General features: G+C 36.6%; 1 protein-coding gene and 1 pseudogene across 2 annotated transcripts in view; one reads left to right on the top strand and one right to left on the bottom strand.

Moving 5' to 3' along the window:
* The window catches only part of GALNTL6 (polypeptide N-acetylgalactosaminyltransferase like 6), a 1,222,618-nt gene that overhangs the window by 107,850 nt on the left and 1,097,109 nt on the right, over positions 1–17,659 (top strand). The window lies entirely within an intron of this gene.
* Positions 8,977–9,445, bottom strand: LOC111553919 (annotated as a pseudogene). The gene has a single exon (XR_002735116.3). The product of XR_002735116.3 is annotated as a cytochrome c oxidase subunit 6B1 pseudogene (transcript).

Genomic DNA, 17,659 nt, shown 5'->3' with positions numbered 1-17,659 from the left:
TAGATAGATAGATAGATAGATAGATAGATAGATAGATAGATAGATAGTTTTTTTGTGTGTGTGACAGAGTCTCGCTCTGTCGCCCAGGCTGGAGTGCAGTGGCACCAGGTCGGCTCACTGCAAGCTCCGCCTCCCGGGTTCACGCCATTCTCCTGCCTCAGCCTCCCGAGTAGCTGGGACTACAGGCGCCCGCCACCACGCCTAGCTAATTTTTTGTATTTTTAGTAGAGACAGGGTTTCACCGTGTTAGCCGGGATGGTCTCAATTTCCTGACCTCGTGATCCACCAGCCTCGGCCTCCCAAAGTGCTGGGATTACAAGTGTGAGCCACCGCGCCTGGCCCATTTTGATATTTTTAATCCCCTCTTAAAGATCTCCTTTGTTGATGTTGTTAAAATGGTCCTCGTATTTCTTTTAGAATGTTTAGTTTATTTTAACCTATACGTAATTATTTTTCTGTTGAGCACTAAGGGGTAGTAATTTTTTTCTTTGTACATAAGGAACGGCTACCTGCTTCAGCACAATTCATGAAACAGTGCTGACATTTCCACGGAAGTAGGAAAAGTGTCTGGTATTTTTATTCTGTTCCATTAAGAAAATTCCATGTTATTTTAAGAAATATGAGTTTATAATAAGGTGTTCTAACTGATAAGATATCTTCTTCAATCTATCTCAATTATTTGAAATTCTCTTGGGTATTCTTGGTGTTTTACTTTTTATGTTTTTAGAAGAAGAATCAGCTTGCTATATTTTAATAATAATATTCTGTAGATTGATGTTGGAATTATTTTGAATTTAAAATTTCCCTCCCTTTACAGAACTGAGTCTATGATTGAAAATCCTATAGATTTTGTGTTTTTCAATATCATTTTACTATTATCTGATATACCTTGATTGTATTGTAATTAGAGTAACTGTCGTGGTGTCTTCCATGATTTCTCTGTTCTCTCACACCCTATACACGTGCCACCAAAGTTCCTACACTATGTCATTAGGCTGTGCAGGATCTAGTCTTGGCACCCCTTTGTCCTCATTTGCTACCACTCTCTGTTTTGTCCTTTCTCTTGTTCTGCTCCAGCCACATGGGTCTTCTTGGTGGGGAATGTGAAAATCTCATTCCTGTGTCAAGGACATTAAAATTTGTGATTCCCTTTGCTTGGAATACCACCCAGAATCTCCAGCTGATCCTTTGCTTGTGTATTCCACTACACTAAACCTGCAGCTGATCTTTGCATAGTTGTCTCTCTCATGTCATTCAGATCTCCGCTCAAATGCCACTGTCACACAAAGTTCTTTGTTTACCTTTCTTTAGTTCCTTGCATTAACTTTGGACCTCCCTCATCGTTACCTATCTATTCTTTACATATACTTCTTTATTTCAGAAAAATTACCACTCACTGAGTGCTTTTAGTTCATGATTGTATTCCCAGTATTAAAAAGTGACTCAGTCGCCACTCAATAAATATTTGTTGAAAAACTGAATGATGAAGAGTCTACTCTTAAGTGCCATAAAATTATTTTAACTATGTTTTTTCAAATTATATCTTCAAATTGTTATTAGAGAATAAAAGCATAGGTGGTATCTATAAAATAGTATGTAAGAAGTGTTTAGTGCAAAATAAGTAGTGAAAATAATTTTATTTATTAACTCATGGAATCCTCATGACAACAATATAGTCACTATTATTATTACTTCTTCTTAAAAGATGGAGAGTTTTAGGACACAGAGTTTAAAATTTTTCTTCTCATCACTCAGCAGTAACAATGGAGCCCCTTGGATGCAGTGGAACCACTGTGCTGTGACTCCAGTGCCTGGAGGCTAGAACACAGAAAGAGGGGTTTTAACCACGATCCCTGGTTTTCAGCCTAGGAAATAAAATTAAGAAACAGCTAGAAAATGTTAAGACTGGAAGGCTATCAAAAATAAATGAATCGTGTTCATTGCTTGTGTATGACAACTAGGTTTCCGATATGCTGCTAACTTTCTCTTTCATATTTAAATTGTACAAAGGAGGTCATGCACCTTATGACAACATTTTGGTCAATGACAGACCACGTATACAACAGTGGGCCCCTGATATTATAATACCGTGTTTTGCTTTCTTCTTTCTTTGTTTAGATAGATTTAAATAGACAAATAGCGCTGTGCTCCAGTTGCCTACAGTATTCATTACAGTAATGTGCTACACGCTTACTAGTCTACACGTAGTCTAGGAGCAATAGGCTACACCATAGAGCCTATACCACCTGGGTTATTGTAAGTACACACTGTGATGTCACAGAAAAATGAAATCACACAATGACACATTTCTCAGAATGTATTCCCATTAAGTGACACATGGCTGTAATATGAAAAATTATACTACCGATAAAATGCATCATTAATACACTCTACCTTTTATAATCACATATTTTTATGAAAAATTTACTATCACAAAATATCATTTGCCACTTCATTGTATTGTTATTACTATTATTTTTGAGATAAAGACTCTGCTCTGTCACCCAGGCTGGAGCGTAGTGGTGTAATCAGGACTCAATGCAGCCCCCACCTCCCAGGTTCAAGCCATCCTCCTATCTTAGCCTCCCAAGTAGCTGGAACTAGAGGCCCACAACACCATGCCCAGCTGATTTTTTGCATCATTTTTTGTAGAGATGGGATATCTCTATATCGCCCAGTCTGGTCTTGAATTCCTGCCCTCAGGTGATCTTACTGCCTCAGCCTCCCCAAGTGCTGGGATTTCAGGCATGAGTCTCTATTTTATTTTATACATAAATGTCTTACAATAGTTTAAACATTAAGATTCCCTCAAGAATATCTTGGTGATGTGAGCACAGGGGCCAACTAGAGTTGACTGACACACCCCAGACCCCCATCCTGCCATCAACACAGAAACCCAAAGCAACAAACACACCACTGTATTTTACCTGGAGTGACTGAGGAAGTGCACTGGAGAGTACCCATATGGACCTGCACAATGGTGTGGCCTCAAGCAGCTAGCCAGCCCACTGTACTTTCACCTGCCCGCTCCTGGCCTGGCAGCCAATCTGGTCAAGTCCCACCTCACTGCAGAGAGTGCTGCACAACTGCCCAACCCCACTCCATGGCTACCCTGCTAGAGACATTCACACGCAGCCACCCCTGGCCTGAAAGGGGCCCTGCCTTCCTGGAGAGACTGCAGCAGCCACCCAGTCCCATGGCGCCTGTGCAGGCCAACACTCAGGCCAAGAGCAAATCCAGTGTGGCAGTGGCCAGCCTCCTGGATATACCACCACATACCTGCACCCAACCCTACAGCCAGTTGGCTGGTAGACTCCACTTCCCAGGAGACCACATGGGACAGCCTGAGGGTCCTCCACACAAATACATGCCCAGCCCAACAATCAGCGTGGCACCTTCGTCTCCATCAAAACCACGCCAACACCTTCACAAACTCCTGTAACCTAGGCCACTTGGGTAATCGCAGACTGTACTGATGAAAATTACAGCTGAAGAAACTGCATGAAGACCATGCTGCTGAATCCACCCAGAACCACAGCCTATGCACCACACTCAACAAACACCCTAGGACTCATCTACAAGAAAGAGTCTCAACAAACTAGACATGGGAAGTATTTAATTTAACACAATAAAAACCGTATATGGCAAACCTACAGCTGACATTATACTGAATGGGGAAAAGCTAGCAGCTTTTTCTTTAAGACCAGGAACAGGGCCAGGCATGGTGGCTCACACCTATAATCCCAGCACCTTGGGAGGCCAAGATGGGAGGATCATCTGAGGTCAGGATTTCAAGACCAGCATGGTCAACATAGTGACTACTAGTCTCTACTAGAAAATAAAAAATAACCAGGTGTGGTGGCGGGCTCCTATAGTCCCCACTACTTGGGATGCTGAGACGGAGAATTGTTTGAACCCAGGAGGCAGAGGTTGCAGTGAGCTGAGATTGTGCCACTGCACTCGGGCCTGGGCGACAGAGCGAGACTGTCTCAAAACAAACAAGCAAACAAACAGGACAATTATATACACTTTCACCACTTTTATTCAGCATACAACTGAAAGTCCTAGTTACAGCAATTAGGTAAGAGAAGGAAATAAAAATCATCCAAATTGGATGTTGATGTTCTTGCTTATGTCTTTAGCGGGAATCTCTTGAGAAATGAACATCAGAGTAACCTGCTAGCTTCTCTGTTTCTCCCCAGAATGGCTTAATAATGCCATTTGGTTTGAATTCCTAGTAGATTCATAAAGATTTTCTCCAGTTCTGCCCGCAGGTGGCTATTCAACTACACTTTGCCATTTAACAGTGCCTTACACTTTTATTTTATTAGTAGTAGTATTTTTAGAGACAGGACCTCATTCTGTTGCCCAAGCTGGAGTGCAATGGTGCACTCATGGCTCACTGAAGCCTTGAACTCCAGGCCTCAAGCAATCCTCTTGCTTCAACCTCCCGAAGTGCTTGGATTATAGGCATGAACCACCACAACCAGCCCAGCTTTCACTCATAATATGGGTCTAGTCCAGCAGAATTTTACTCAGCACCCTGATTGCAGACACATAGAAAAGTATTCCAGGACATTCTTGTTGACAATTCTACTCTGGATTAGTTGAAAATTTGTATTGATATGTGAAGTTATAGATTTAACATGTAGCAATCACTTTCCTGTTTACTAGTGTTCTAATGCTGATTTTTAAGTTAATTTTAAATTTCCAACTGTTAATGATTGAAAGTTCAATTGTAGATTAGTATTAAAACCAAGGACTATATCTATCACTGCTTTATATAAAAACAATCGTCAAAGATATTCTGATACTGTGTGGTTACTCAAATCTGAATATCAACTAGATGTTATAACATGATAGTAAAGAGGATGAAAATTTTGCTTTATCCATTCCTGGTTACTTTTGAACTCTGTTCAATGTGTTTCAGCTGTCACTTGTTCACTGCATTATAAGAATAATTATTAAGAATGAAGCTGAAAAAACACACAGTTCATAAAACTAAAATCCTTATTTCACATTTGTATGTTGTGAGTTAATGAAATTTGTTTTCAAAAAAAGCTTGATTTCAGAAAAGTCTAATTACATTGGTATACTAAAAGTTATCAGCTTTATCATTATTTAAGGGAAAGCGATAACTGATAGAACTGTTTATAATAATATAGAGTGATGCTTTTCATTTAATAAGTTTTTTGGAGAATAAGACAACATAGAAATATTCAATGGGGGCTGCTTCCCTAGAGTTAAAGATATTTTTTGTGACGGTGACTTTAAATCGTATTTTAGAAAAATATAGGTATAGGTGTGCAAACTCTAACTGCATTCCAATAGCATAAATAGTATACACACATTCTAATAGAGTGCCTTTGATGGCATACGTGTCCTAGTCTTTCAAGTCACTACTAGCTTGTCAAGGTTACTACAACAATTTTGAAGCTTGGCAAATGAAGTTACAATATATAACCTGGTATGCGTCTTTTTATCTGTAGTCAACAACCAAAAAGTGAATTGTGCTTGATAGAAACCTAGGGTGGTAAAAAAAATAAAAGATTATTGACTCTGTTCGTTATCAACTGTGAACAGCTGCATGGAGAAGCTGGAGGCCAGTAGGCCCGCCAAGCACCTCTCTGAGACTGAAGCCATTTGGAGCCAGGTTGGAAGCAGCTGGAGGCTGAGGTGTCTTGTCTAGACAGCAGAGGCTCTGCATGGCTCTTGAAGAAATGGGCAAAGGACTTTATGGAGAGAAAGTCCTTCCAGAGTTCTTGGCACAAATTCATCAACCTATTTCCTTGGTGTATGTTACTATTAAAATGAGTAGAGAAACAAGACACAACAAATCAATGGGATGTTTAGAGAATGAAATAGAATGGTATACACATCTAAGTTTAGAACTTCAAGAAACCTTGGTGACATACCCCAATTCCCTTATTTTATACATAGCAACACAAATGTCCAGAATAGATGAATAGATTGCATCTGATAACACAATTGGATCGCCAGGGATCTGGAATGTGTATCTAAATTGCTGGCATCCATATTCAATACCTTTTCCAGGTGTATTAAATCCTTGTGCTCAAAATGGGATCTGCAGAGCAGCAGCATCAGTGTCGCCTGTGTGTTTGCTAGAAATTCAGAATCTCAGGCTCATTCACAGATCTATGAATTAGAATCTGCATCTTAGCAAGATTGCCTCTGTATATGCTGTATTAAATTATTTAAAAGCCTTATGAATGATAACTATGTTCTTGAGAGATAAAGGTGGAAATTGCTTATGTACAGTAAGAAAAAATCTTTAGATCATCCATGCCTTATAACGTTTCCTTTATTACATTGCTAATGTCAGCCACTTGCTTGATTTTAAATAAGTCCCTCTCTTAATACAGTAATTTGAGCTCATGGTAAAATAAGAATATTTCTATTTTTCAATAAGTATAATTTTAAATTTATAGAAAGACCTGGCTGCTCTCAAAAATTTTAGTTTGAGCCATAAAATAAACAGATTTTCATGAAATGTTTTGTTAGCTTTCATATAGACAAATGAGTTTTAGTTTATTTTCTATTGTTGTCTTTACTATTTTACAAACATAAATATTGAAATTATTCAAGTATCTATCAATGGGAAATAGTTACAAGCAAATTAATTGTTATTAACTGATTCAACAAATATTAATGTTAGGCACTATGCTAGATATATAGTTTATTAGGGATTAATTTAGACTATTTCATTTTACCTAAAATTCTACAAAACAATTTGTGTCATATATTTACTTAACTAAGACAGTTAACAAATGATTATACTTGGAGATAAAATGCAAGCATTGTTTTAATTATTTTACTAATAATTTTTTTCTCTTGTTATAATATTGGTTCAGGTTAACCAGCAGTAGTTACACGAATTATAAACGTCAGATTTACTATGTCATCTCTCTATAACCTATGATTCTAGAGGGAGTTTTCACTAATAGTTACTCAAGATTAGATAGCATTTAGAAAATTCAGTTAATATTCTTTTATTCATACAATTTGGAAACACATCAAAGATTATTTATAGACTACAGTCTTTTCTCTTTTCAATGTAGGGGTTTTCAAATGTTATAAACACTAGGGAACTTTTTAAAATTTATATTCCTGAACTACAGGTTAAATTTTTTGGCTTCGTTAACCTGTAAGAATCTACTTTTAACGTATCTTCTGTTTATTTCTATGTACTGTGAAGGTGGAGTCCCTTTGGGAAAAATAGGCTAGTGTGTCTCATATCAAGAGATGATATGACTTCAGTTTCTTAAAAGCCTATTGGCAGACAAGGTAGATGAAACTGAGATTACAGCATCGCTCTTATCTGTGACGTATGATTTGAAATGCTGACAAATACATGTAAATATTTGGGGTACATTTCAAGAGCAATACTAAAATAATCTAGAGCAGTGAATGTATATTCACAGAAGAGTTGACACTAACGGTACATTCTCTTTTTGCTAAAACCAGGAAGTAAAAATACCCTTCTTTTATGTATGCATGTATATCTATGTATGCATTTACCTATTTATCTTTGAGACAGGGTCTCACTCCCATCACGCAGGTTGCAGTGCAGTGGTGTGATCATGGTTCACTGCAGCCTCAATTTCCCAGGCTCATGTGATTCCCTCACCTCAGCCTCCCAAGTACCTGGGCACCAGCACGCCCAGCTAATTTTTTTGTATTTTTTTGTAGAGACAGGGTTTTATCGTGTTACCCAGGCTGATCTTGAACTCCTGGGTTCAAGAAATCCTCGTGTCTCAGCTTCCGTAAGTGTTAGGATTATAGGCATGAGCCACTGCACCCAACCAAGACCCTTCCTTTAGATTTTTCACTAACAAAGTGGTTCATTTAGGAACACTTAGAGTAAAAAGGCTAGAATACTGCAGTTTCTGTTAATGTTTTTCTTCCTATATTCCTGTCATATTAACCAATTTCTCTTTAAATCTGCTTGGTGGAAACTGAAAAACTGTGAAGTTGAAGTTTGACTTACTTTTCCCTTGCTGTCTCCACCTAACTTTTTTTTCTCCCCAAGAATGTCATGTCCCAATGATTCCAAATCCGAGAGAGCTCTCCTGACCCTTGGTCTCCCATTCCCATGAGAAAATGCTGCCATGTTCTTTCCTGCATGGGAGAGAAGCTCTATCACTTTTTTCTGCAGGATGTGAGATGCCAGTAGTAAGTACCCTCAGTTGCTTGGGCAGTGATGTGAGAAGTACTTCTGGACAGGTTCCAGTTAGATTTATAACCCCAAATTTTATTTTCGAAACCCTAATCAGGCCAATGAAAGGAAGAGGAGATATTTGAAAATGCACATCTTTGAAGTGTGATTTTCTCACTTTAAACTATGTAAGCTGGCACCTAGAGTTGGCCCTGTATAACAATATAGTCAAGTGATAGATTAGTGATGCTACAATGGAGTCACAGCAGAGAAAACCAGAGGATAGCACCCAACAGACTACCTGTAGCCTGATAAACTGAGTCTCCAGCATTATTAGAAGAAACTAATAAGGTTACATTGACCCTGTTGACTGAAGAAACACACTGACTCTTTCTTTTTTGAGATGGGGTCTTAGTCCGTTGACCAGGCTGGAGTGCAGTGGCATGATCATAGTTCATTGTGCAGCCTTGATTGCCCAGCTCAAGCAATCCTCTCACCTCTGCCTCCAGAGTATCTGGGACCACAGGGACATGCCACCACACCTAGCTAATTTTTTAAATTATTTGCAGAGATGAAGTCTCGCTATGTTGCCCAGGCTTCTATATTTTTGATAACACTTTTACCACATGCATCAATCTTCAGGAGAGCAAATATAAGTAAAATCCTGAATAAGTGTACCTCTGTAAATGATATGGTTCCACTAGCTTGAAAATTCCTGGGCAGGTGTAGATAAATTTTGTGACTAGCATTTTTGTTGCTTTCTTGTTTGGGTAGGTAAATAATGAAGATCTCTATCTCTCTTTTTTTTTTTCCAATGAGTTTTTATTAGCAGGTAAGTCATGATTTAGGATCCCAGGGTGGGGATCACTGGGTACTAGGTCTCCCTTCACCATCCTGGGAGAAGGACAGAGGACAGAGGAGAGGGAGGTACAGCCAGTTCAGATCTTCCTGGGAAATGTGCCTCCAGCCCGTTGCTCCTCCCAGTCTGTGACCCAGGATGTGGGGCAGAGTGACTAGTGCACACGCTGGTATCATTCGCACACAGAGACATTGCCGCCTTTAGCGGTCATTGCCTTCTGACAGCAGTGGAAGTCCAGGTAGTTCTGCCAGCAGTTCCTGGTTTGGTTCTGGTTGGGGAAGCGGCTGTCAAAAGGGGCAGTCTTGTAGTTCTTGATTTTGGTCTCAATGTCTTTTTCCGCCATGGTGCTGAATCCTAAAGGCACCCCAGATGCAACTTGCAGCTCAGTGTCACCCTCAGCAAAGACACCAGAGTCGAACAGGAAGTGGAACTATGACCAGCCGTGAAGATCTCTTTTTTTACCAATACCTAGTCAGGGTTAAAAATTTGGTGCCTTCATGCCAAAAATGAGCTTCATGTCCCACAGTAAGTGAAACCATATTAATGATATAAAAGTAGGATTTGGCATGACTAATCCTCAGAAAACATTCTATCTGTGGATAATTCAGCATTATTGAATAGAAAACTTAGACAAGAAATCACTTAACTATCTCCAGGTTGAAATATCAGTTTCCTACATTAGCAAGGAGCCTGTTTTTTAATGAAGAAAGTAATGTGCATACTAATATGGCTCATGGTGTTGTCATAATCAAATGTCCCTTTTGGTTCAAAAACTATCATTTAATAGAAGTTTGAAGGCAAGCCAAGTACAATATAAATAGACCAAGTGGGTACAAAAACCTGTTCAGTACTTGGAAAAGGTATGTAACATCTGTTCAAAATAGAAAGCACTGGTTCACTGGCTTAATTGGAGGTGTCCTAGAAGCTATTTTTTTTTCTTCTGCTTTAGCTGTTGATCCGGTTTTCCTCTCAGATTGTTGTAATTAAGGAATGCATACTTCATATGAATTTGATACAGATGAGGCTAAGAACATTTTTGTAAGATATGGATCATTTCCTTTTATGCCAAAAGAGGGAAATCTATAGTGTTTCTAACATAATCAGTTAGTCTCTAGAGATTATTCTCAGATACAGTAATAAATCACTACGTGAAGCATCATTTATCCCTGCAAATTAACAGTACCATTCTTCCCATACAAGGGCTACTATAATCTAAACTTGTTGGAAACCATGACAAATTATATAAAAATGACCCAAGATATTCAAAAACCTATCATGGGATGAACAATGGATGTATATCAAAGCAGAACATATATTTAATTGATTTATTTTTAGAAATAGTTTATATTGATATGCTGTTCTTCACTTTTGCACCTCAGAAGAAAACATATTCAAATGGTGAAGAAAAATATACACTGAGCTTCTAATTTGTTAACACTATTGAGGAGAATAATAAAAGTCTCTATGATTACATCATAGAGTAGATATTAGTTCAAGGCTAACAGCACATCTTTAAGTCCAATCTCTAGCAATGCCAAATGAAACCTTCCAGCTGAACCTGCAATATCATACTTCACAATACAAGTATCCAAGAAAAATGTGTTCTGGACTCACGGGCTTAGCTGTGGAGTAAGAAATTCTACTACTTCAGATACTGCTGCGTGGATGAATTCTCCTTCTCTATTATCTGTACTTCAGAGACAGACTTGAAAGAGAAGTAGGGAAACTTGCCTCAATTAAAACTTAACTATTTCTGTGGTAAGAATTTGGCTTTAGGGAAAGCAATTCACTGTTTGACATGAGTGCAATGAAATGACATTGAATTTTTAATAAGAATTACTATTGCTATTTTATTAATATTTTAGAATTACATCTCAGAAATTTTTCCTATTTTTCCAATTATGTAAGTCTATATGAAACAGCTGTGTATTCCTTAACAATTCTTAATTCACAGATAAAAAGTTATTCCAAAGGGCTATTGACTCCACGAAGCAATCGATTTCTAGAAAAGTGTACAGCTTTGACTATAAAAGAGCACGCAATTTACGAAGTTTGGTTTTTGTATGCACATGTGATATATGTACACAGAAATCATTCTTTTCCTTTATGTTTCTAGGCCTTTATTCTGAAAACTGGAGATTTCTGTGAAATCAAAAATCTTTGTTCTCTTATTCAGTCTCATCCCTTATGTTATTCAACTGCCACAAAGCAGTTGAAATAGAATTACAGGATCAGCTTCTAGGTGAAAGAGTTTCACACCTTCTGATCAAAGAGTCTTCCAGAAAACTTGGTCAAATGAAGAATGGGTACACAGGCAAATGAAAAACAGTGAAGTAAATGGAGTTCTGCTTCTGTCCAGTGACAGTAGAAAGAGCCCTAATTTTAGTGTTTTAATTATTTTCTAATGAATAAACATGGAAAAATATTTAATATGGTTTTTAATGATAAAAAGGCTCAGTAATTATTAAACAACAATCTATCTCTGAATCTGTAAATTAGATGCATTTTCGTGGCTAATACTGACAGGTTTTCTTTCAGATACTTGTATTGTTTCTCACTGTTCTGCCATGTGTTGTGTGTCTATAAACCTAGTTATTTCCATAACAAAGGCTACTTTTTACCTGTAGGCTTCAAAACACATCAAAGATGTTTAGGAACAGTTGGATTTTTTTCTGTTTTTTAAGTTTTTGAAACTGCACATTTCTTTTCAATAGCTTGTAAAGGTTCACGCCGTAGAAATTTAACATTTCCTGGGTCTTTTCCAATGCCTGCTTAGTCATTCCCTAGTCTCCGGCCCAAGGGAATGTTAAGTGTGAAACATCTCAGATTCTGCTCACCTCCTACCCCTGACAACACTTACTGAATTCAGAATTTCTGTAGCCTCTGCTTCTTGTTTGAAGTTGTGACTCTTGATTCAACTTTTCTCCCACATTTGAATGCCAACATTATAGATCCCTGCCATTTCGTTGTGTAGCATTTCTGTGCAATGCCCCAACACCCATGAAATTATGATATAATATTGTGTGCATGGACATCTAGGAAGCACCAGTGCAGATTTTTATCCAGTATGATACCATAAAGATTGCTTTGGAGTTTCCAGAAAACAATCATCTGTGTAAGTGTGAATTAAAAACAATGTTTAATAAATATAACCTGCACATTCCATTATAACTTAATTTTAAAAGTGAAAACTGAATTGTGACTAAACTGAAGATAAGACACACTCTCCTAAAACCAATGTTTAGATTCATGGGTTGGGAAATAGACGTGAAATGGATAGCACAAATATTATTAACTCCAATCACCATGAAAGAAGCATTAGAATTTCCTATTTTGGAAAGCTAGGGCTATCTTCCTCTCTAATGAAAGTAGAGGAAGAAATAAAAGCTAAAACACCTTTGAAAATCCATGGCTTATGGGTGTGTAGGCTGCAGAAGTAGCAACTAAAATGTAAATTGATAGCATTTTTTAACCAAGTTTTCACAACTTGGTTTTCATAAGGTTTACTGATTTATAAGGATAAATTATTACCAAAGAAAGCAGCTATTTCACAATAGTAGGTGGTGGTGGGGTGGTATCTTAAGTTGACATTGACCTCAATCTCCTGAACTTTTTTTCTTTGCCTTCACCAGAAACCCAGATATTTAAAATGAGAAACAAAAAAAAAAAGATTAAATCTAATTCCAATAATTTCAATTAGAAAAAAGAAGTAGTGGGGTAGCTAGTAGATTTGCTTTATGTTATTCATAAATAAATATGTATGTAATAAATGGTATTTTGATATTCATGATAAAATGTATGTAATAAATGGTAATTTGGTGTTACATAGGCATTAACTATTGCTTCCTGCACTGATGATTTTGTCAAGTGCTAATCAATATACTGATTTTTTTTGATAAGCCATCAATAGCTTTCTTTCTCATAACAAATTATTTCATTAGAAAATTTAATATACTATTCTTGGGTATTAGATAAATACTGTACCTACTTTTATTACTCCTTGTTCTATATACTAGCAAAATGTGTGAATTCATGATGATTTTGATCATTTATGTAAATTTAATTATATTTTTAAAATTGTTAGAGTGCTAGTAAATGCATCCAGTGAAACAGAAACAGAATGTATTTTCAATCTCATTAATTAGAATACAGGATTTCTGTGTGGAAGTCCCCAAATCATGCAAACTATGTTGAATTACTTCAGTACTGAATGATTGAGATGAAAGATAAAAATAAATGGACTATAGAACTATATGTTGTATAGATTTAGGGTTATTATCCTTTATTGTCAAAATAAATATCTGCTAAATTAATAAAACTATAAATATTTAGTAAAAAATTTATTGTTTATCAGGATCAAAGTTAGATTATATAGGATACAGATAAACAATCTTAGATACATGACCTACCCATTAAGAACCTAAAAATCTAAATGGGATACAAATTTACATGCCTGAAACAATAAACAGACAGAAGTGATGATATACTCACTAGTAACAAGATGAATATGGAATCATATAATAAAGTCCTAAGTAGACTTCCGATAAAAAAGCTATGAACATCAGAGTCCCACAATCATATGTATGTGTCTTGGATTTGCTTTTTTTTAACTCACTGTAAGGTCTTGGACAAATCACTTTACTTGTATGAATGAATGTTGCTTCCCTATAAAATAGAGTTGATTTCATCTATTTTGTATGCATGAGAATATTGAAAAAAATTATGGAAAACACACTGCTAGTCATGTGCAGTGTGTTTGATAACATATCTCATTATTAACTGTGAAAAAAACTGGAAACATCATATTGTGTCCTCAGGAAAGACAAAAGAAAAAGAAGGGACATTTAAAATAATTTCTGAAACTATTGATAATCAAAGAGTGGGTGGAAATGGGGAGAGGATGCAAATAAGACTGTTGTTATTAAGACCGATATATATGTCTGACTCATCTTTGGAGTTCACATCACCATAATACATATATAGTGGTTGTTGAATGAATAATACAATTAAATGAATCAAGAAAATAATGGGGAGTTTGGTTGACTATAAAAGTTTAATCTTCTGTAGTCAAACAATATTGCTCTTGCCCTAGAAGATCTGAGCTCTTGAAAAAAGAGGTGAAGGGCCAGGCGCGGTGGCTCATGCCTGTGATTTTAGCACTTTGAGAGGCTGAGGTAGGCAGATCACTTGAGGTCAGGAGTTTGAGACCAGCCTGCCCAACATGGTGAAACCCCGGCTCTACTAAAAAAATACAAAAATTAGCTCAGCTTTGTGGCACGCATCTGTAATCCCAGCTACTTGGGAGGCTGAGGCAGGAGAATGGCGTGAACCCGGGAGGCGGAGCTTGCAGTGAGCTGAGATGGCGCCACTGCACTCCAGCCTGGGCGATAAAGTGAGACTCCATCTCAAAATTAAATAAATAAATAAATAAATAAGGAAGGTATGCATTGTAAGAAAATGTATAATCATTTTATAAGAATGTTATCTCATGTAATACAATAAGGTTTTAAAATAATGTGAGGAATCGAGAAAATTGTCAGTGATTGATGGGAGTGGAAACTTAAAAATAAAAAAACTTGAAAAATCAAGAGTCAATACCAGGAGTATTAATAATCTACAGCCACTCCAGGATAAATTGGAATCTATATTTACTTCATTATAGTAATATCATTAATAATAGCTACATTTATGAGTAAACCTAGAGAGCCATAGAAATTTGGAAAGAACTGTCATGGATGGTTAAGCAGAGATGGAACCTGTAGCAAGCTCTCCATATTGCGGGTGAAGCTTGACTCATTGTTGACTGTATTCATTGTAGAACTCTCCACCTTACAAGTGTTGCATGCTATTTCTTCACAAGCAGTATTTGATTTTCACCCTTTATTTGAAAGAAAAAAAAAATAGCCTATGCAATACTAGGAAACCATTAACCTTGCAATATTGCCAGTTTTCCCCAAATAGTCTTCTCTTGAAATATGGTGCATTTTTCCCCTTGATGCACAGTGAATTTTAATTTTCTATAAGATGCAAAACATACAGGAAGAAAATTCTTCTGTAACATTGACAGTATGGGACTCGTTAAAGCCGAGTGGCCTTTATATTTTCATTTTTGGGTAATGCCAGTTGTGTCATCACCACAGTTAGAATCTTTACAATTACTTTGAGGAAGTTCTTTATTCCACTGATCCTTCAGATGGCCAGGGTTCTTCTGCGGTAGCTTGGCAGGTTTTCCTACCTTTGAAAAAGGAAACTGATTCAACAGCCTTTCTACCTATTTTTATGGTTCTTCACTCTCTTGAAACAATTTGTTAATATTCTTGCTTCAAACTGGCAGAATTTTTTCAGTTGGAGACCCTTCTAAGCAAAAATTCACGAAGAGGTATGTGACTTTATTTGTGAGTTCTTAAGAAAATTATGTGCAAATTCTGTCACTTAAACAGTATTCAGTAAACATTCAGAAGAAAGAAGTTAAAAAATAGAATGAATATAGATTTAAACGTGCACATGATCCAGCATATAACACCTGTATTGTAACCTTTTGCAGCTATTCATAACTTTCATGCTCAAAGTTATTCAGGAAATATTTGAGCTCTTTAGTGTCATTTTATTTCTTGCTTTATGCTATAGCTATTTGAGCACATATAAAACAATATAACAAACGTTTAAAAATAGGCTGGGTTCGGGGGCTCACGCCTGGAATCCCAGCACTTTGGGAGGCCACAGCGAGTGGATCACTTGAGGTCAGGAGTTTGACACCAGCCTAGCCAACATGGTGAAACCCAGTCTCTAACAAAAATAAATAAATAAATAAATAGATAGATAGATAGATAGATAAATAAATAAATAAAATATACAGAACTGTAAAGACAGAGGCAAATGAGAGGAGGAGGTATAGTATATGCATAACAGGAAGCTAGGTGTCAGAAATCTTGAATGGCATACTGCATGCCACGTAGTCATGATATTTTGTATTTCCCTATTTTGATTCTACTTTGATCTTAAACAAAAAGCACGTTCCATGATAGGTTTTATCTGAATCACTATCACTCTGCTTAATTCTAATACAATAATACACAAAATATGTAGGCTAGATTTCCTTGCCTGAGAAAAATGCTGTAGTGAAGGATTTCACTCCTAAGTCTGTTTATCATTCATCTACTGAATAGTTTTAAGTTAATAAGTGGAATGAAGGATAGGAATTTTTGTTTTCTTTTTCACCTAGAGAATATTTTGTCTCAAGAGATGGTTGCACCTAAGAGCCTGTAGGCAAGCCATCTGAGAAAGTTTTCTGCATGCAGCCATCATAGGACCTATATTGCAGACAAGATATGGAATTATATGCTCAATTATGAATGGATCTGTTGCCCCAAGTGTCTGATGTGATCGTTGTTTGAAAGGTTGCCCTGCACATTTGGCCATGACTTGTATCAGAATTCTTATGAAAAACTAACTAATATAACTGAGGCTCAATCCATGACATGGCCCAACCCTCAAAATCAGTATTCATGAATAAGTAACTAAATGACTGTGTTCCAAAAGCAGAGCCTTATTTACTGGTATACTGTCTACAGAAAAATGTTAGTATTATAAGTTGTTCATGAGTTCATTGTTTCCATAGTTTCTCTCAAGGGGGTAGGATTATTGTTTTATCATCGATTTCCACTTTCAGAAACATTCTGGAGTTCCCTCCCATCAAACAAACAAACAAACAAACAAAAAAGCAATGGCATTAAATTCATTAAACAGTTGTTTAGTTTCTACAATGTCCAAAATATAAGTTCTTATGGTAGAAAAAATATTCACAAGTACATCACTAACTCTGGACATGATGCCCCTCGGACACCAGACCTCATCTGTGAGCAAGGTTTAGTTCCTGAAAGATTCCCCTTCTCTCTCATCGGTAGCCTTCCAAAGGATTCCTACACTAGAAATATAAGACAACTTTTTATGCATTTATTGACTCTTAGGATTTCCAAGTTATAGATGGAATTTTACTTCTTGATTGCTGAAATTCTTCTACAATCTTAGTACAGCAAAGTTTAGAAACATTACATATTAAATGTCTCACTACATTCAACACTCTCTGATAAGTAGCCACCTATATTTTTCTCTTACTTAAAGTGTGTGATCTACTTATAGACATGCTAGACCAACTTATTCTCAACTTACCTTTCTCAAGGCAATATTATTGCAAAAGATTGTTAAAAAATCTGTATTTGTTTGCTACTTGATTTCATTTGAATCCACTGGTCTTCTTGCTCTCAACCATTTATGTTCTTAATGCTTTCTCAGAAGAAAGAATTCAAATGCTAAGAGAAACACAAGATAATCACTTCTGAGTTAGTGTTTTCCTTGAAGTTCAAATCCAGGGATATAATTTTATTGCTCCCTTAAGATTTCTATAAATTTTCTTCCTTTTTTTAAGGTAAGCTATTTCTGACAATGCTATAGTTAAGAGGCTAGAATGCAAAGGTGGTACAATTTTCTTTATATGAACTTGTTAAGAGAATTAGCTTTCTTCTTTAACTCCAGATTTGAACCTAAGCCTTCTAGAAATTATATAAGAACATGTTATATCGTAAACTAAATTGTAATAAGACTTGCCTTAGCAAAATGAAAATACT

Source organism: Piliocolobus tephrosceles, chromosome 3 (assembly GCF_002776525.5).
Source record: "Piliocolobus tephrosceles isolate RC106 chromosome 3, ASM277652v3, whole genome shotgun sequence".
Lineage (NCBI taxonomy): Eukaryota > Metazoa > Chordata > Mammalia > Primates > Cercopithecidae > Piliocolobus > Piliocolobus tephrosceles.
This window is presented reverse-complemented; position numbering and strand designations above follow the sequence as displayed.